A 16,762-nucleotide genomic window follows, 5' to 3' on the forward strand; every position below is an offset into this window, starting at 1 on the left:
AAAAGAAATGAGAAATAAATGGCGGGGGGGCAGGCAGGAAAGGACAAACATAGTATTCAAATATACTCGTTTGAGTAAGTCATCCTCTGAGGAGAGAAAAATGGTGGAAGGCCTTTAGGTAGAGATCAATGGACAAAGGACTGCTATGGTCAACGGAATATGACCCAGACAACCTCTGCAGAAGGAAGAAATGAGTAGATTGGGAAAATAGTTCAAAAGACTGACTTGGAGATATGATTAGTAGGATTGGGGAGACTTGGATTATATAGTTATCTAGTGTTACTTTCTTCCTGCTCCAATCAAAGCAACTAAGAATTTCCTGACTTACCTTAAGGGGAATCAACCAAAAAGCCAATCTAGAATATTAGATCTGATTTCTCCTAACAATGATGTTTCATATATGGAGAAGATGGGAACCTTGGAAAAGATGTAGACTGAGGAAAACAAAGAAAAAGAAAAACTAAGACCTCTCTTATCAACTTTGGTTTAAAAACTTGTCAAGGGAGATGGATGAAAAAAAGTAGCTTGGTATAATAAGGGGAGGGGGCAAGAAACAAGGAAATCAATTAATTTTGGGAACAGGAATAAGCATTTATTTGGTAGTCACTGTGCTAAATGCATTACAAAAATCTCATTTGATCCTTATAACTTTGCAAGGTAGGTGGTATTATTATCCTGAGGCAGCCAGAGGTTAAGTAACTTGCCCCTGGCCACACAAGTAATAAGTGTCTAAGACTAGATTTGAACTCAGGTCTTAGTAACTCAGTGGGTTCAGTGATCTATCTATTGTGCCATACAATTAAAAGACCTGTGATCAAAACTCAGTCTTACTATTTATTTCCCTCCCCCTTCTGCAACTCATTTTCTTCATTAGTAAAATGAGGTAAATGAAACTACATATCTCTACATCTCTAATATGCTTTCCAGATGTAACTCTATGAGCCCAGGCATCAATGAAGGCAAGTAATAGAGAAAAATGAAAATGAATGACTTTCTTTTAAGTATTATTCCAGATGTAATAAAATTCAAAATTAGATTTAAAAGGATATCTAAGGAAAACAAAAACAAAAAAAAAACATTGTTTTAACCTATCTTGGAAAAGAGCAAAGAACAAATGGGACAGTTTGATCACTGATGGTAGAGAATTGCTCAGCTATTATACTATTTATGATCTCTGTGCCATGGTGAATGATCTTTGGACTTGAAAAAAAAAAGGAAAAATTGCTACTTTGGGGTAAAAGAATTTGGTAAGAGGACACTTTCAAGTCACTAGGCTACAAAGAATTACGTACTAGAATAAAAAAGGAGCTAACAAAAGTGATTGTTGAGCCACTCTTCTCAATCTCAGAGAATTAGAAACCTAACATAGGATTGAAATTGGGAAAAATGGCCTTTATCTTTTTTTTAATGGAAGAGGACAAAATGTAAATGATAAGTCAGAGAATTTTACTTGAATTTCTGTTAAAAAAGCATACTATTAAAGGGTAGTGTACATTTTGAAAAAGAAATGATGATATTAAAGAGATGGCATGGTTTCATATAGAACAGGTCATGAAAGGTTAACTTTATTACATTGGTAGAACAGGGGACTGTTGCAGATATAGTTTATCTGAATTTTAGTAAATTTCTCTCATATTATTTGGAAAGTTAATACAGAGTGGAACAGACAATAATACCATAAGATGAAGGTGGAACTGGTTGAATAGGTCAAGTCCAAAGAATTACCTTTAATAGTTGGATGTCAACTTGGAAGGAATTATCCCATGGACTTTCCCAAAGATCCATATTGGATTTGATGCATTTAGCATTTATATTATAGACAAAAGCATATAGAGATATTATATATTCAATTGTATCACTTAGGATGGTTATGAGGAAAATTAAATAAAGGTTAGCACATTATTGAAATACTTTGTTGTTGATCATGATTTTTCTCTTATTTAATATTCTAAGTTTTCAATTGTATCTGATCTATCGTATTGATTAGAATTGTTTCTTCTTAATCATTCACTTTTTCAAATCACAGTAAATGTGAAAGGGGGAATGGGGTTATTGTTAAGTAGCCAGATCACTTCTGCTAAGCTGATTTGTCATGGATAGAGGAAGAGAGGATGATACTAAAACACAGATTTTAAAAAAATTCTTTTCTCAGGACACTTGAATAAGCTTCAGTATATTTTCCCAAAAAATATAGTTGACAGAGAATTGATTTTGGAATAAGGAAGAAAACTAGGGTTCAAGTCTTTCTTATGATAAATACTGGTTGTGTGACCTGAGTAAGTCATTCAATCTCTCAGTGCTACTGGCACCTTTCTATAACTAGAAATCACAAATTAATGATTAATTGGCTTTGGTGGCAGCACTCTCTATGGGGATGAAATCACTCACAATCATAGATCTGGAATTGGAGTTGATGTTGGAGGTCATCCAGTCCAACCCCCTGACTTTACAAACTCTCCCCCTCAAACTATCATTCCACCTATCACTGATCCAAATGAGTCAGTTTTTTTTTTTACTTACTTTCTACCCAATGGCATTCCTTTGTGTTTCTCTGCTAATCACAGCTGACTGGATGGTGTTGTACTCTGCTAGACTGAGCCGGGAGCCAGCTCCCCCCCCACCCACCCAGGAGAACATTGACAATGGACTCTTTCACAACTCCAGGTGTGAGTCATTCTGGAACACCAGTGGATGTAATGCAACACTATGACATCACTTTTCAGTCTCCTCTTTGGCCCCCAGAATGACTATTGAAAGCAGTGATTGAACCTGTACCAAATTCAAACTTTTTCAGGCTAACCTTTTTCAGGGGTCAACATCTGGTGCTTGCTTGCTTTTTCCACCAGCTAGAAGTCTTCTAAATGAGGGATGAATAACTTGACTAATGAGGTTTTTAGAATTTTGGAACTCTGTGTGAGGTGGGTGAAATGTGCCTGCTTATTGGATTTATATTTCTTATATTGTGATTTACAGATCAAAAGTTGTAAACAAAAGAAAGAATCCTTAGTAAACAGAAAATTCATCTTGTAAATGTGCCAAGAAGCAAATAAGCAATGAATGTATCCCATAACTAACTAGAGGACAAAAATATCATTATAAGTTGGCTTACTGCCAGAAATATGCTTTAAAAGCTGTTAAGAAGTTTCTGTAAATGAGGATCCAAGTGCCCCAAAGCAGTTTCCATTTTGATGGGTTGATTTTTTTATATTGCATTATCTATTCTTCAGCACCATTTCCAGGGAATTGGAGCACTCTCCTCTAAGATACTTACTTTCTCAGTAATTTATAGAACCATTGATCTAACAATAAAAGGGAACCACTGAGAGCTTATGGGTCATATATTTGTTTGAGCTTGATGAAGCTTGTCCCTTAGAAAACTGTAGGAAAGGATATCAATACAAATAACATTTATTTTGGTAGCATGACACAGTCAATAGTAAATTGGACTTGGAGTTCTGAGAGCCTGATTCACATCTATTTGCTGTGACTCTGGGAAGATCCTCTAACTTCTTGCCTTGGGCACCCATCCCAGATGATTGAAGTTGGCTTATTTAAAATTGGCCCATTCTATTCTTTGGGGGCTCTGTCTAGTACCATGCAACACAAGGTAGAGTGAACAGAATCACAATAAACGTTTAGGGTTCTTAGCTTTTTGTCACAACACAACACACAAAGAAATGGATACAGACTCTCAGAGTTGGAAGAGATCTCATAGGAAATCTGGTCCAGTCTCAATCCAGACATTTAATATTTATGTCTGTCTGAAAATATTCAAATCAAGTAAAAGTAAATGCCCTCTATGTGCCAGCCACTATTTTAACTTCTGGAGATTCAAAGAAAGGGAAAATGACAGTTCTTGCTCTCAAGGAGTTCGCACGGTATAATGTGGGAGAAAATATACCTACAAGATACAGGATAAATTATAAATAGTCACGAAAGGAAGACACTTGCACAAAAGGGATCAGGAGAAGTTTCATAAAGAAAATGGAATTTTAGCTGGAATTTGAAGGAAACCAGAGAAACCAAGAGATGGAGAAGAAGAGTATTCCAGCCTTGGGGAAACAACTGATGAAAATTCAGAGACAGAAGATAAAGTGCCATTTTTGAGAAACAGTGAGGATTCTAGTATCACTAGTTCTAGAGTCCTTGGAGGGGAGTAAAGACAAAGAAGACTGAATCGTAACAAGGGTCTATATTATGGAGGACTTTAAAAGTCAGAAGATTTTATATATTGGATGTGACGATTCTCTCGTTTATTGTTCTCTCAGGATCAAATCTCTACCCATCTAGTTTATCTTTCTTTTAGCTACCAAACTGATCGTCCTAAAGTACATCTGACTACATTATCCCAACATTTAATAACCTCCCATATCTGATACCTGTCCTTTAGCTGATGCTATAACATACTGCCCTATTTCTTTACTCAGATTTTTCTAGTTAGCTGAAAATTTGCTTTAAACACAAAGAGGGCATGGATTAGCTAGAGATAAATATAAATACAAATTTAGGCAGAGAGCCCAGCCTCTGCCTAAATGTTAGGAATGATCCTAACTGGAGCTTTAGAGTGACTGTGATTGTACACCTAACTTTTTGTTTGAATGATTTCCCTAAAGCATTAGAAAAAGGAACTATACTGACATTATGAACCATTATTATTATTACTTCTAGGCTTAAAATGAGCCAGTTATTATAACAGGATATAACTCATGAATGAGCCTCACCATGCTATCAGTTCTGACCAATTAATTATACTATTATCTAGCTGAAATCTTTCCAACTTGTCCCATGTATAGCACCAGAGACTCTGTCAAAAACTTGTTAAAATCTTGATAAACTATATCTATGTCATTTCCTTGATCTGCCAGTTCAGTAATCCTGAAAAAAAAATGAAGTAAGATTAGTCTGGCATGACCTATTCTTAATGAAGTAATGCTAACTTTATCTCACTGGCATAGAGCTAATAGACTATGCAGATCCTCTCTTCGAGAATTATGATAAAATTTGGCTCCCAATCCTATTGTAATTTTCCCATTCCCTATAACCTTTCTTATTAAAATTATATTTATTTTTTCAATTGATGAATATTTATTTTCTCCCTTTCTTCTTCCCCTTGCTTAAAAAAAAGAAAACCTTTAGAACAAATATATACAGACAAATGAAAGAAATGATCATATTGACGGTGTCCAAAAATGATATCTTATTCTGCATATTAGTCCATCACTTCTCTGTGGGTAGCATTTTTCATCCTGGGTCCTTTAACATTGCAGTTGATTATTGCATTCATCAGAATAATTGAGTCTTTCAAAACTGATCATTTTTACAATACTTCTCTTAAACTATAAATTTTTTTCTCCTGGTTCTACTCACTTCATTTTGCATTTAAATGACAGAATTTAAGAAATTTACTGACAGTGACTTAGCAGTCATATTTGCCACATCTTTCAGTTGCCGAAGTAGAACACTTTTGAACTCATCAAGGGAAACTTTTTTTTTTACCTTGGACATCATATTACTATATGTCTCTTAAGTCTGACCATAATCCATTAATCAATAATCTTTGCATCTGATCATTCAACCCATTTCAAATCCCAAAAATATCCTATTTTTTAGTCTACTTTTCTTCATCTTGTCCATAAAGGCAAGATGAAAATATTGTTAAAGAACTTGATGAAATACACTATCCATGGTAATTCTTTGATCAACAAGTCTACTAATTCTTACAAATAAGCAAATTTTGTTGTTGACAAAATCATATCAACTTGTAGTAACCACTGTTTCTCTTTCTAACTTCTCACAAACTATCCCTTTAATAATCTGAGAATTTGACCAAGAAATAATGCTTACATCTTAAAGGATTCATCTTCTTTTCCTGTTCAAAAATTTGAACATTTGATCATCTTTAACTCCATGACACTTCTGTTCTCTATGATTTCAATAGTATATTTATTTAATTTAAATTAATTAAATAATTAATGGTTTAAAGACACTAGTTGAAATATTATTTAATATTAAAGTTCATTGAAAGCAATTCAGGAATCATCTTCACACTTTCTATCAAGTTTTATTCTAACTCCCACTATCTCCTACTATCTTCTCACTTTTCAGGCATTTAATTCCTTCTTAATCCTTTTTTTTAATCTACCCAGTCTAAAGACCATTCCAGGTAGAAAAAAATAAAGCGATTAACAATTAAAATATGAACCAGTCTGCTTTTCTGTTGCTCATTATTAATGCTCTTAGCTACCCTAGGCCTGATAAAACTAGTCATTCTTTGTATCTCTTTTTTGTTATATTCAAATTTATATGTGTATGTGTATCTAGAGATCTATATCTATACATCTTTTGTTGTCCTTACCATTTTTAGGTAAATTTCAGTTCACGTTACCTAAAATTTCAATTTTCCTTACCTAAAATTTCAGTTCACCTTACCTAAAATTTCATTCCATTCTGATCTTTAGTGTTCCTGAAAAGTACACTCTTTTGTTTGTTTTCTCAGGTACTTATATAAACTTCCATCCTCTGACATTGCCATTTTAAAATATAAGTTCAGCAGAGAGTTCCTTGTGCTACCACATAAAGTTCTTTAAAACCCTTCCCAACTTCTATCTTTTCATTAGAAACAATCCCAAGAAACCTCCAATTCTGGAGAGGGAGCCTGAGAAATGACTGCCACATCCAAGGAAGGCAGCGGGAACACAAATTACTCACTCCCAACCTGGGATAGTAGTGAGGAAAAATAATTGGCCCTGTATTTGGAATGAGTACACTTTAAATCCTTTAACACAAATCCAGTGGAAAGCAAGTCTTGGTAATTCCAGCTTCAACAGTATATTTTAATTGCTGAAGTTAAAAAACTCATAGTTGGATTTTGGGATTGAGCTGGTGGTCTGCAATGGGGGAAGGGATGGAGGGGTTCTAATGCCCATGAGGTCTGAAGTGTTTACTTTGTATTCAAAGCAGGTCCAAGTCTAGAAATAATGGAATGGGACCCTGGTTCTATTTTGCTGGTTTTGGGAAGTAGAACCATGATTAAGAGGAATGATGGAAACTGTATTGTTCCACTAGAGGTAAAATTATTGTACCTGCACAAGGTTAACTAGAGTGGAAAGCATTTGCCAAGATTGTTTTCATTAATCAAGAATGAAAATTGAAGGTTCAAAGACAATCAGATACCTTCATAGTTCTGACAATAAATGATACCATCAACTAGTAATCCAATGGGTGCCATTTCCATGGCCTGCTGGGCAGCTTTCTGGAAACCAAAGTCTTTGGGTTCTGGGGGGAGTGCATTGGCAAAGCTGAATAGAATAGACCCTCAGGGGACAGGTTAGGTTAGTTTTACCCTGTTGATGAAGATTTGTCATCTGGTATTAGTGGAACCATCCTTCCATGCATTGGATGTATCAACCTGGTTGAGGAACTAGAGAGGTGTAACCATCAGATGTGGAATTTTGACTGTATGTCATTAAGTCAAAATCCCCTGAACCTGACAATATCACAGAGCCAATGTATCTCAATAACTTGAGAAAGACCTACATTTAAAAGACCGGGGTCTCCCATTGTATTCAGTCCATCACCAGTTGTCCTGTTTCTAAATGCATGTCATTTACTTGATGTTATAGTCTTCTTTGAGATTGAAGGAAAATTTATTATTATTGTATCATTAATCCCAAATATGTTCTCAGGACTTGGTTACTGAGAGCTATCTACTATCCCTAGTGAGCCATTCCTCTTTTAGAATCTTGGGTCATAAATTTAATGGGTCTGTGTATCTTCCCTCAGTTTTTCTACAATCCAAGGAATACATCATTCTGCACCTGGGCTTTATTTATTTCTTCATTTTAAAAAGTGATATAGTTGGTATTTTCTTTTGCTATGAAGGAAAAAGATGGATTTTTCTGCTTACCTTTTGACCTAATTGGCGCAGCTATAAAAATAGTTTTTGAGTTATATCTGAGTTATTTTCTGCCAAAGACAGTGGATACATCTGTGTTACTTTTTAAAAAATAACATTTTATTTTTCCCCAATTACATATTAACTTTAATAACTTTTTTTAGGTTTTGAGTTCCAAATTCTATCCCTGTCTCTCCTTTCTCCTCTCTGGGATGGTAAGCAAGCAGATCTAGGTTATACATGTGCAATTATGAAAACATTTCCATATTAGTCATTAGGTACAAGAAGACTTATACACATCTTAGACAGCTTGAGTGAATTCCACAGTCACAGCTAATGCTGTAAATGAAAGAAAGAAAGAAGAAAGAAAGAAAGAAAGAAAGAAAGAAAGAAAGAAAGAAAGAAAGATAGAATGCTTCAGTCTGTATTCAAAAACCATTGGTTCTTTCTCTGGAAGTGGATGGTATGTTTCAATCTTGTTCCTTTGGGATTGTCTTGAAATGTTATTTTGCTAAAAAAATGTTAGATTACTGAGACTAGCTAAATCATTCAAAGTTTTTCATAATACAATATTGCTATTATTGTGTACAGAGTTCTCTTGATTCTATTATCTTTATTTTGTATCAGTTCATGTAAGTCTTTCCAGATTTTTATGAAATCATGCTGCTTGTCATTTCTTATAGCACAATAATATTCCATCACAATCATACACCACAACTTGTTCAGCCATTCCTTTATTGATGGGCATCCCTTCGATTTCCAATTCTTAGCCATCCCAAAAAGAGCTGCTATAAATAACACCTGCATTACTTTAAAGTTGGTTTCATTTGGTTGGCTAAAAAAACTATACCACATGAATCTCAAAAGTATCTAGATGAAAAGTAAAATTCAGTCAATCATCCAAATGTTTAGTCTCCATGACACCAAAATTTTGAATGATTCTTTTTTTCCCATTTTCTTTAGATGGCAAAAAAAATGTATAAGCTATAGCCTTGGTCTGAGATTCTACTTAAGAATATTAGTTGCCCCAGGATAAATGATAATAGCCTTAATGTGGATTAAAGCAGTGGAGGGGAAATGGAGAAAGGAGCTTCAGATAAAAGTAACCAAATCATTCTTAGAGGAAACTGGTAGTTTAGTAGTGATGCCCTATAATTTGTTGATACAGAGGTTCAAAGTGTGAGGAAACTCATCATGCATAAAATCACTTCCCTTGCCATTGAGACAGAATAGAGAAATATAAAAAGGTTGATAGGTGAATAGTAAAACTTCTAGAGGTTTGATCAAAATTGTAGTTCAAGCATTTATTTATATTTGTTCCTGTTGCTCCCATTCTGCTTTTCAATTCTGCAAATTGTCTTGAGTTCATGTTTAATGTGTAAGGGTGAAATGTACTTACTTAGGCTGATTGAACATGTTTGACAGCTCCTGTGGAGATGAATGGTAGTCATGCAAAATGCAATGTTCTGGGTAAAATATCTGGGTAGAATAAAATGGAACCATTTTCAGCCACATCTTAGACAGCTTGAGTGAATTCCACAGTCACAGCTAATGTTTTAGAAAGGTGAGTGTTCTACCTGCCCATGTCTGATCAGTCTTCAATCTGTAGGAATAGTATCACAACCACAGTACACTGTGGAGGCGTCTATGGATGGGGGGAATCAGAGATGGCCCTCACTTAGGACTTTGCTATTTCTACTTGTACAACATTTCTCTCATTTAGATAATTAAAATAGCTTCCTAATTAATCTGCCTCATCTCTCTCTATTTAATTCAGGCTATCCTCCACAGTGCAAACAAAATGATTTATCATCATATGCAATAATACCTTTTCATGGAAGTTCATGACTGTCCTTGTGTGGCTCCATAATGCCATTAAGTTAGTTATCTATGATTCTATGATTATGTGATATTTTTGACCTTCACTCATATCAAAGGTTGCACCATCACCATTTAGTACCATTAAGGATGAAGATTACAGTAAGTTCCTAATACACAGATGGAAGACTAAAGTCGTAAGAGACCTAGTAAATTCAAATCCTGTTGAAGTTGCCCTGTTAAAGGTTAGAAATGAATCAAAGTTCCAGAAGCCAGGAGACTTCAGGAGGGTCAGGAAAACCTTAGAGAGTCTGATGTATATCAGACTAGGTCTGATGACATAAAAGTTAGAAGAAAATCTTTATGTGCTTTCAAACCAACTACTCACCCTTCAACTTTCTCCAATTTGACTTTTGTCTCTATTATTCTACAGAAATAGCTCACTATCCAATGTCCTTTACTTCCTCTCAGTCCTTCCCTTCCATGATCATTATGCAACACTGTTGTCTATTCTTCTATCTAGATACTTTCTTCTCATTCACCTTATGCTTTCCTGACTAATCTTCTTATTTTCTTTAATAGTTTGTTTTCCTATTTTTGCCCTATAAGTCTGTTTCTTAGGGCTTTGTCCTCAATTTTTCTTCTCTCCAATTTCATTCCATTATCTCATTCATTCTCATGACATGAATTATTACCTTTTTTGCAGGTAACCCACAAATCTTTATCTTCAACCTTGAATGATCTTCTAATTTTTAGATAATTTTAACCACAGAAGCAACATCAGGACCTAAATATTCCACTACCACATCTAGCATAACATGACCTTAAAACTGAACTCATCACTTTTTTCCTAAAATTTCTTGATTTCTTTTTTCTAGAGGCAATTGGGATTAAGTGCCTAGTGTCATATAGTTAGTAGTCAAGCTTGAACTGCAAATTCTCCTGAATCTAGGACCAGTTCTCCAAATACTGTATCTCCTGGCTGCCCCTCTCTGTTTCGTTTTATGTCAACACCATTCTCCCAGTTACTCTGACTTTGTAATCATCTTTGACTCTTCCCTATCTCAATCTCTATTTCTAATCAGTTACCAATCAATTTTAACTATGCATTATCTCTTATATGTCCTCACTTTCACATTCCCAAATCCATCATCTTAGGTCAGATTCCTATTGCCACTTCACAATATTTTTAAAACATCTTTCTCATCTATCTTTACCTCTTCAATCCCTTTTTCACACTAATACCTTATCAATAGTTTCTGATTTGCAAGACTGTTGATAATAATTATTAATTTTTTAATAAACTTGTCTGCTTGCAAACTCTCAATGGTTTTCCATTTCTTTGATGGTTATGCCCATACTTCTTAGCTAGAAATTCAGGGTTTTCCCCAGCCTGGTCATACTGTTCTCCTTATTGAATCTTGTGCTCCAGACAAATTAAACTTCTCACAAGTCATTGCACACATCTGATGTTTCTTGCCTTTAACTTCCCCTCACTGAAGTTCTATTGAATTGAATTTCACTGAAATTCTATCCAGATTTCAGGATCTTTCTCAAAATTACTTCCTTCAGTACGATTTCTGTAACCATCTTCCAAAGCAGCTAGGATAGAGTGGATAGAGCTCTAGGACTGGAGAATAGAAGACTCCTCTTCCTCAGACATTTATTAGCTGTGTGACGCCAGGTAAATCACTTATTAAACCTTGTCTAAATCAGGTTTCTTATCTGTAAAATGAACTGGAGAAGGAAATGGAAAACCACTCCAATATATTTGCTAAGAAAATCCCTAATGGGGTCACAAAGTCAGACCTGACAGAAAAAACAACTATATAGTAACCACCATCTTCCACCCAGTGACAAAATGATTTTCCTCTCCTAAGAATTGTTTGTACATTCACCTTGCTGCCTACCTCTTACTTATATCTCTTACAACCTTACCATATTCTAAATACAATGCCATCTAATATTGAACCTGGAGGGAGGGACCTGAGTTTGAATCCCATCCATGATATTTAGTTTTATGATAATAGACTGATTGATTGACCCCTATGAGTTAAATTATCTCATCTATAAAATAGTGATGATTAGACTAGAAATATCTCCCCTTCTTTCTCAAAGAGGACCAAGACATCAGGGAAGTAACCACAATATGCATGTGAATTGGATTTGAGTATGGGGCTACTATTCTAAGTCACCATCTTCATTTTCTCCTCTGGAGGGTAATTGTGAAAATCTGTGAGTAAAATGATTTAAAGACCTTAAAGTACTATGTAAATGTCAGCTATTATTTTATATTTAGCAGTGATGCTACCTGCCTTATTGATTCTATTAGAATTAGATTGTAAGTTACTTGAAGGCCAATACTTATTTGCTTTTGTTTCTTTCCTTGCATTTAGTACATTGTTTTGCCTAAAGTAGACGAGGAGAAAAAAAAAAAACCAAACAAACCAATGAGTCTGTGTTAGCAGTGGTGTGAGTTTGAACCAATAAGTTCAAACTGTGTTGAGGAAAACCAGCAAGGTCTCTGTGGTCCAGGAAGTCAAGGAACTTTTTTTGAGGATGAAATAGAAAGCAAGGCAATGAATATTGTCAGCAATCAAAATTAAGGTAAGAGCCTGATGCTAGAAAAGGGCAGCTTTCTTACAGGTCTCTTCTACTTCTTCACCAAGCATGGGTAGTTCTGATCCATCAAATGTTGGCAGGAAGCAAATACATTCAATTGGAGCTGGGGAGTTCTGTGTCTAATGACCACCCAAGAGATAGAGTTCTAGGGATGATCTTACAGCCAGGAATTGATGCTGATGATGTTTGACCTTTGTTCTCGAAGAAGAACATGGTATCAGGGAGATGATGCCATGACAAGCACATGGATGGGATTTGAGTGGGGGGATGCTATGCTAAGTCAAAAATCTCACTTTTTCCTCTGGAGTCATCTGGGTTCAGTGAGCAGCCATGAATGAGGATGACTGGAGATGGCCCTGGATGTGAGGCAATCAGTATTAAGTGACTTGTCCAGGGTCACCTAGTAAGTGTGAAGTGTCTGAGGCTGGATTTGAGCTCAGGTCCTCCTGACTCCAGGGTTGGTGGGCTTATCCACTGTTACCACCTAGCTACTCTTCCAAAATTTCCCTTGCCCCATCCTGGGTTAGATGCCATATACAGTCAGGTATTAGGGACATTAGGGACAAGGGCACCAACTGTCATCTATATTATTCAAGAAGTCATTTAGTCCAATTCTCTTATTTTATAGCTGAAGAAACTGAGGCCCAGGGAGAATAAGTAACTTATTCAAGACCAAACTGGTAGAACTGGTAGTAATTGCCAAGAAGAAAATTTGAACCCAGGTCCTCATACTTAAGATTCAGTGCTCTCTGTACTACCTTAAGCTGTGATAAGAAATCAGGGAGAATTTCTTATAGTAATAATAATAATAATAATATTAATAGATTAATAATAATAACTTCTATATAGTATTTTAAGATTTGCAAAGCACTTTACATGTTTAATTTCATTTTATCCCCTCAACAAATCTAGGAGGTAGATAATATCATTCCTACTTTATAGATGAGGAAACTGAGACAAATAGAAGTTTAATGACTCACCAAGGGTCCCACAATCAGTAAGTATCTGAACATGGATTTGAACTCAGATCTTCATGTCTTCAGGTCCAGTGCTCTACCCACTGTGCCACTAAGCAGATGACATGATGAATTAAATGTGATATTTCATATCTTGTCCAAAGCACCAGGCAATCATAATTATTTTCTTTCAAAGTAAAATGTAGGGAAAAGATTTGAAGCCTCACAATATGTTATGAATGAAGATAAATAATGCTGTATGAATACAACTAATTATTTAAGACAGACATTTCTTCAGGGAAAAACATGACCCTGAAGTCTCCCTGAAACTACAGCATTCAGTTCAGAACATTGGAACTATTACTTTTCTTGAAATATTGATGGAACAAACACATATCTTCTTGGGTTTTAATGCCCTTTTGATATAAAAAAAGTCTTACAGGGGGTGGCTAGGTGGCGTAGTGGATAAAGCACCGGCCTTGGAGTCAGGAGTACCTGGGTTCAAATCCAGTCTCAGACACTTAATAATTACCTATCTGTGTGGCCTTGGGGAAGCCACTTAACCTCATTTGCCTTGCAAAAACCTAAAAAAAAATGAAAGTCTTACGAATGTACAGTTATTATGCCTGACATTATTTGCCCTAGACTTTAGTTTTAGGGATGGGAACTTGTGTCTTTAAGAATTTTTTCAAAATATGTAGAATTAAAACATAAAGTAGATTCCCTTCAGTGAGCTCTTCTAAGGAATAAAATTACAAAATTCAAATTCTCTAATTTTTTTCTTACTCATTTTCTTCCTAGTTCTCTGGGTTTACTTCCTAGTTCTCTGGGTTTACATGAGTCCAAAGTCACAATTATTGATTCCCATTCTTTTTTTTTTACTACTTGAGAGACTTTTCTTGTTTCTTCAGTGAAACAATTATTGTATAGAACCCTGAAATAAATAAATACCTCATTCTTAAATGGACAGTAGGCTCTTGAGAGTAAGCTCCTTAGCCAGCTACTTATGGAAATCCACTGAAGCCTAGAAAAAGAACTGATCTACCACGTTTATGGATTGATTGTGAATTTCAGGAACTGTTATGTTGCATGTTTCCAAAAGCTAATATCAATTAAAACCTCCCAATGAAGTCCTTTCATCTTCATTAATACTCAGGTTTTCTGTTCATCCATTATTACACCTAATACTTTTTGTCTTCCCCCATAGTTCTATCTTAATGCTTTATCATGACTTGGAGTTTACCCAAGAGTCTCAGAGGCTATGTCAGTGAGATAAAAGCTCTAAAAAGCTGGAAATGTTTCTAGAACAGCCAGAAAAGATTATTTTTTTCTGTTCAAGGAGAACTTGCCTAACCAAGTTTAGAGAATCTTATCTTCAGTAGATGATGACTATATTGGCCCTGAGATACTATGATCTCAGAAAAATAAAAATTCTAACCCAAATGTCCATGATAGGTAGAAATGTTTATAGCACGTTTCTAACAATGATATTGGAAGAGGCCTAAAAGACAACATGGATGATAGAAAAAATGATGGACTGGTCATGTAGGTCAATAGATTGAGAGATTTTATATGGACAGCCTAAGTCCCATACATCTTGGTAGCCATGAGATATTAAAAGAATGAAAGACCTGAAATGTGTTGGGTGTCTCCTCTAAATAGAATATGTGTATAGAATTGTGGAATGTGGATTGTGATTTGGGCTGGTGAAGTACATCTGTGATGAGATTTCAGACTTGCCAATGCATAAACTGTCAAGCACTTTACAGTCTACAAGGTACTTTCCTAATAATAATTCTATAAGGTACACGGTCCCAGTATTATGACTACCTTTGTGCATAGGAGAAAACTAAAGCTTAAAGAATTTGTAACTAATTTTTAACTAATTCAAGAAGTAGTTTTCCAACTAATAATAATAATAACATTCTGTGGAGCTAAGACTCAGACAGGGGTCATCTGACTCCAAGTTCATGGTTTATTAATGACTCTGAGTTGCCTCAAGCATTTTTTCCTATGTCTTTTCAAAGTCCAGAAAGTGTGGTGAGTCAGACATCTGGTTTAAGTAAATGATAACAGATGGATAGCCTGAGTTTTGAACTAGTTGGTACACACAAAATATACAAAAAATCAGATTGCTTCATCGTAAGTCCAATTCTATATTTTTAAAATTTTCTTTTTTATTATGAACTTAATCATCAACAAACACAAACATTTTAAGGTACACGTAACAGGGAAGATGATGGAGAAACAATTTATATATAGTCTTTTGATATAAATGTTGTTGTTGCTTGTTCTTCATTCTAAAAGAGGACCGTGACTTCAGGGAGGTGATGCCATGACATGCAAGTGAATTGGATTTAAGTGAGCGAGGGATGTGAAAAGTTACCCTCTTCACTTTCTCCTCAGGATCCATCTGGGTACAGTGGCAAGATATAGATCAGAATGACTGAAGATGACCCTGAATACAATTGGAGATCATGATCTTTTTAAAATGAAGTTTGATCAGGTTTCAGTTTGGCTGAGGCAATACCCATTCTGTGATTAAGGCAGATAAGAAAGAGATGAAGCAAAGAATGCCCTCTTGTGCAAAAAAAAAAAATCAAAATCCCAAGGATTTCTGACTAAAGCAGAAACAGTTGCTATTTGTATGTGTGTAGATATGTGTATGATTAAAAATATAAACTCATATGGCTTTATATATATGTATACATACATATAGATATATATACATATATATATCTATATGTATACATACATATATATATATATATATATATATATATATATATACACACATTTGTTAGTATTGTTTTCGATTATGTCCAACTCTCTGTGACCTATTTGGGATTTTCTTGGCAAAAATACTGGAGTGGTTTGCTAATTCTTTTTCCAACTCATTTTATAGATGAGGAAATGGAGACAGATAGGGTTAAGTGACTTACCCAGTGTCACACAATTAGTAAGTCTCTGAGACCAGATTAAAACTCAGGAAGATGAGTATCCACTATGCCATATAGCTGCTACATATATGTGTGTGAATGACTATATGTATATGTATATGGTTATATGGATACATGTATACTTAATAAGTCAGTGACAAAATTTCAGCATTTGGCAAGTAGATGGTAAAGTAGATAGAAGACTAGGTCTGGAGTCAGGAAAACAAGTTCAAATCCAGCCTCAGACATTATGACTCAGTTTTCTCAACTGCAATGTATACCATGGAAACAATATAAAGACTGGCAAATTGCCTTCTATGGGGGGGGTGGGGGAGGGAAGTAAGATTAGGGGAAAAATTGTAAAACTCAAAATAAATAAAATATTTATAACTCAGTTTTCTCATCTGTAAAATAAAGATAATAATACCATACAGGGCTTTTTCTTGCCAATCTTAAAAACACTAAGTAAATACCAGCTGAATATTTTTTAACTCATCAAAAATCATCAAATTTTCCTGCATTGTAACAAATAA

The 16,762-nt window shown here is 35.0% G+C and overlaps 2 protein-coding genes across 6 annotated transcripts in view; one reads left to right on the forward strand and one right to left on the reverse strand.

Moving 5' to 3' along the window:
* The window catches only part of SH2D4A (SH2 domain containing 4A), a 252,922-nt gene extending 250,286 nt beyond the window's left edge, over positions 1–2,636 (reverse strand). The window contains exons 1-2 of one of the 2 annotated variants that reach the window (XM_074209091.1): positions 2,521–2,636; positions 329–434 (exon numbers count right to left, since the gene is read on the reverse strand). The gene's annotated coding sequence lies outside the window, so the exon portion shown is untranslated. The remainder of the gene's footprint in view (positions 1–328; positions 435–2,520) is intronic. The other variant, XM_074209090.1, reaches the window with a different exon arrangement.
* Positions 1–16,762, forward strand: part of PSD3 (pleckstrin and Sec7 domain containing 3) — a 765,972-nt gene that overhangs the window by 60,602 nt on the left and 688,608 nt on the right. The window lies entirely within an intron of this gene.

This window comes from Macrotis lagotis, chromosome 1, assembly GCF_037893015.1.
Source record: "Macrotis lagotis isolate mMagLag1 chromosome 1, bilby.v1.9.chrom.fasta, whole genome shotgun sequence".
Classification (NCBI taxonomy): Eukaryota; Metazoa; Chordata; class Mammalia; order Peramelemorphia; family Peramelidae; genus Macrotis; species Macrotis lagotis.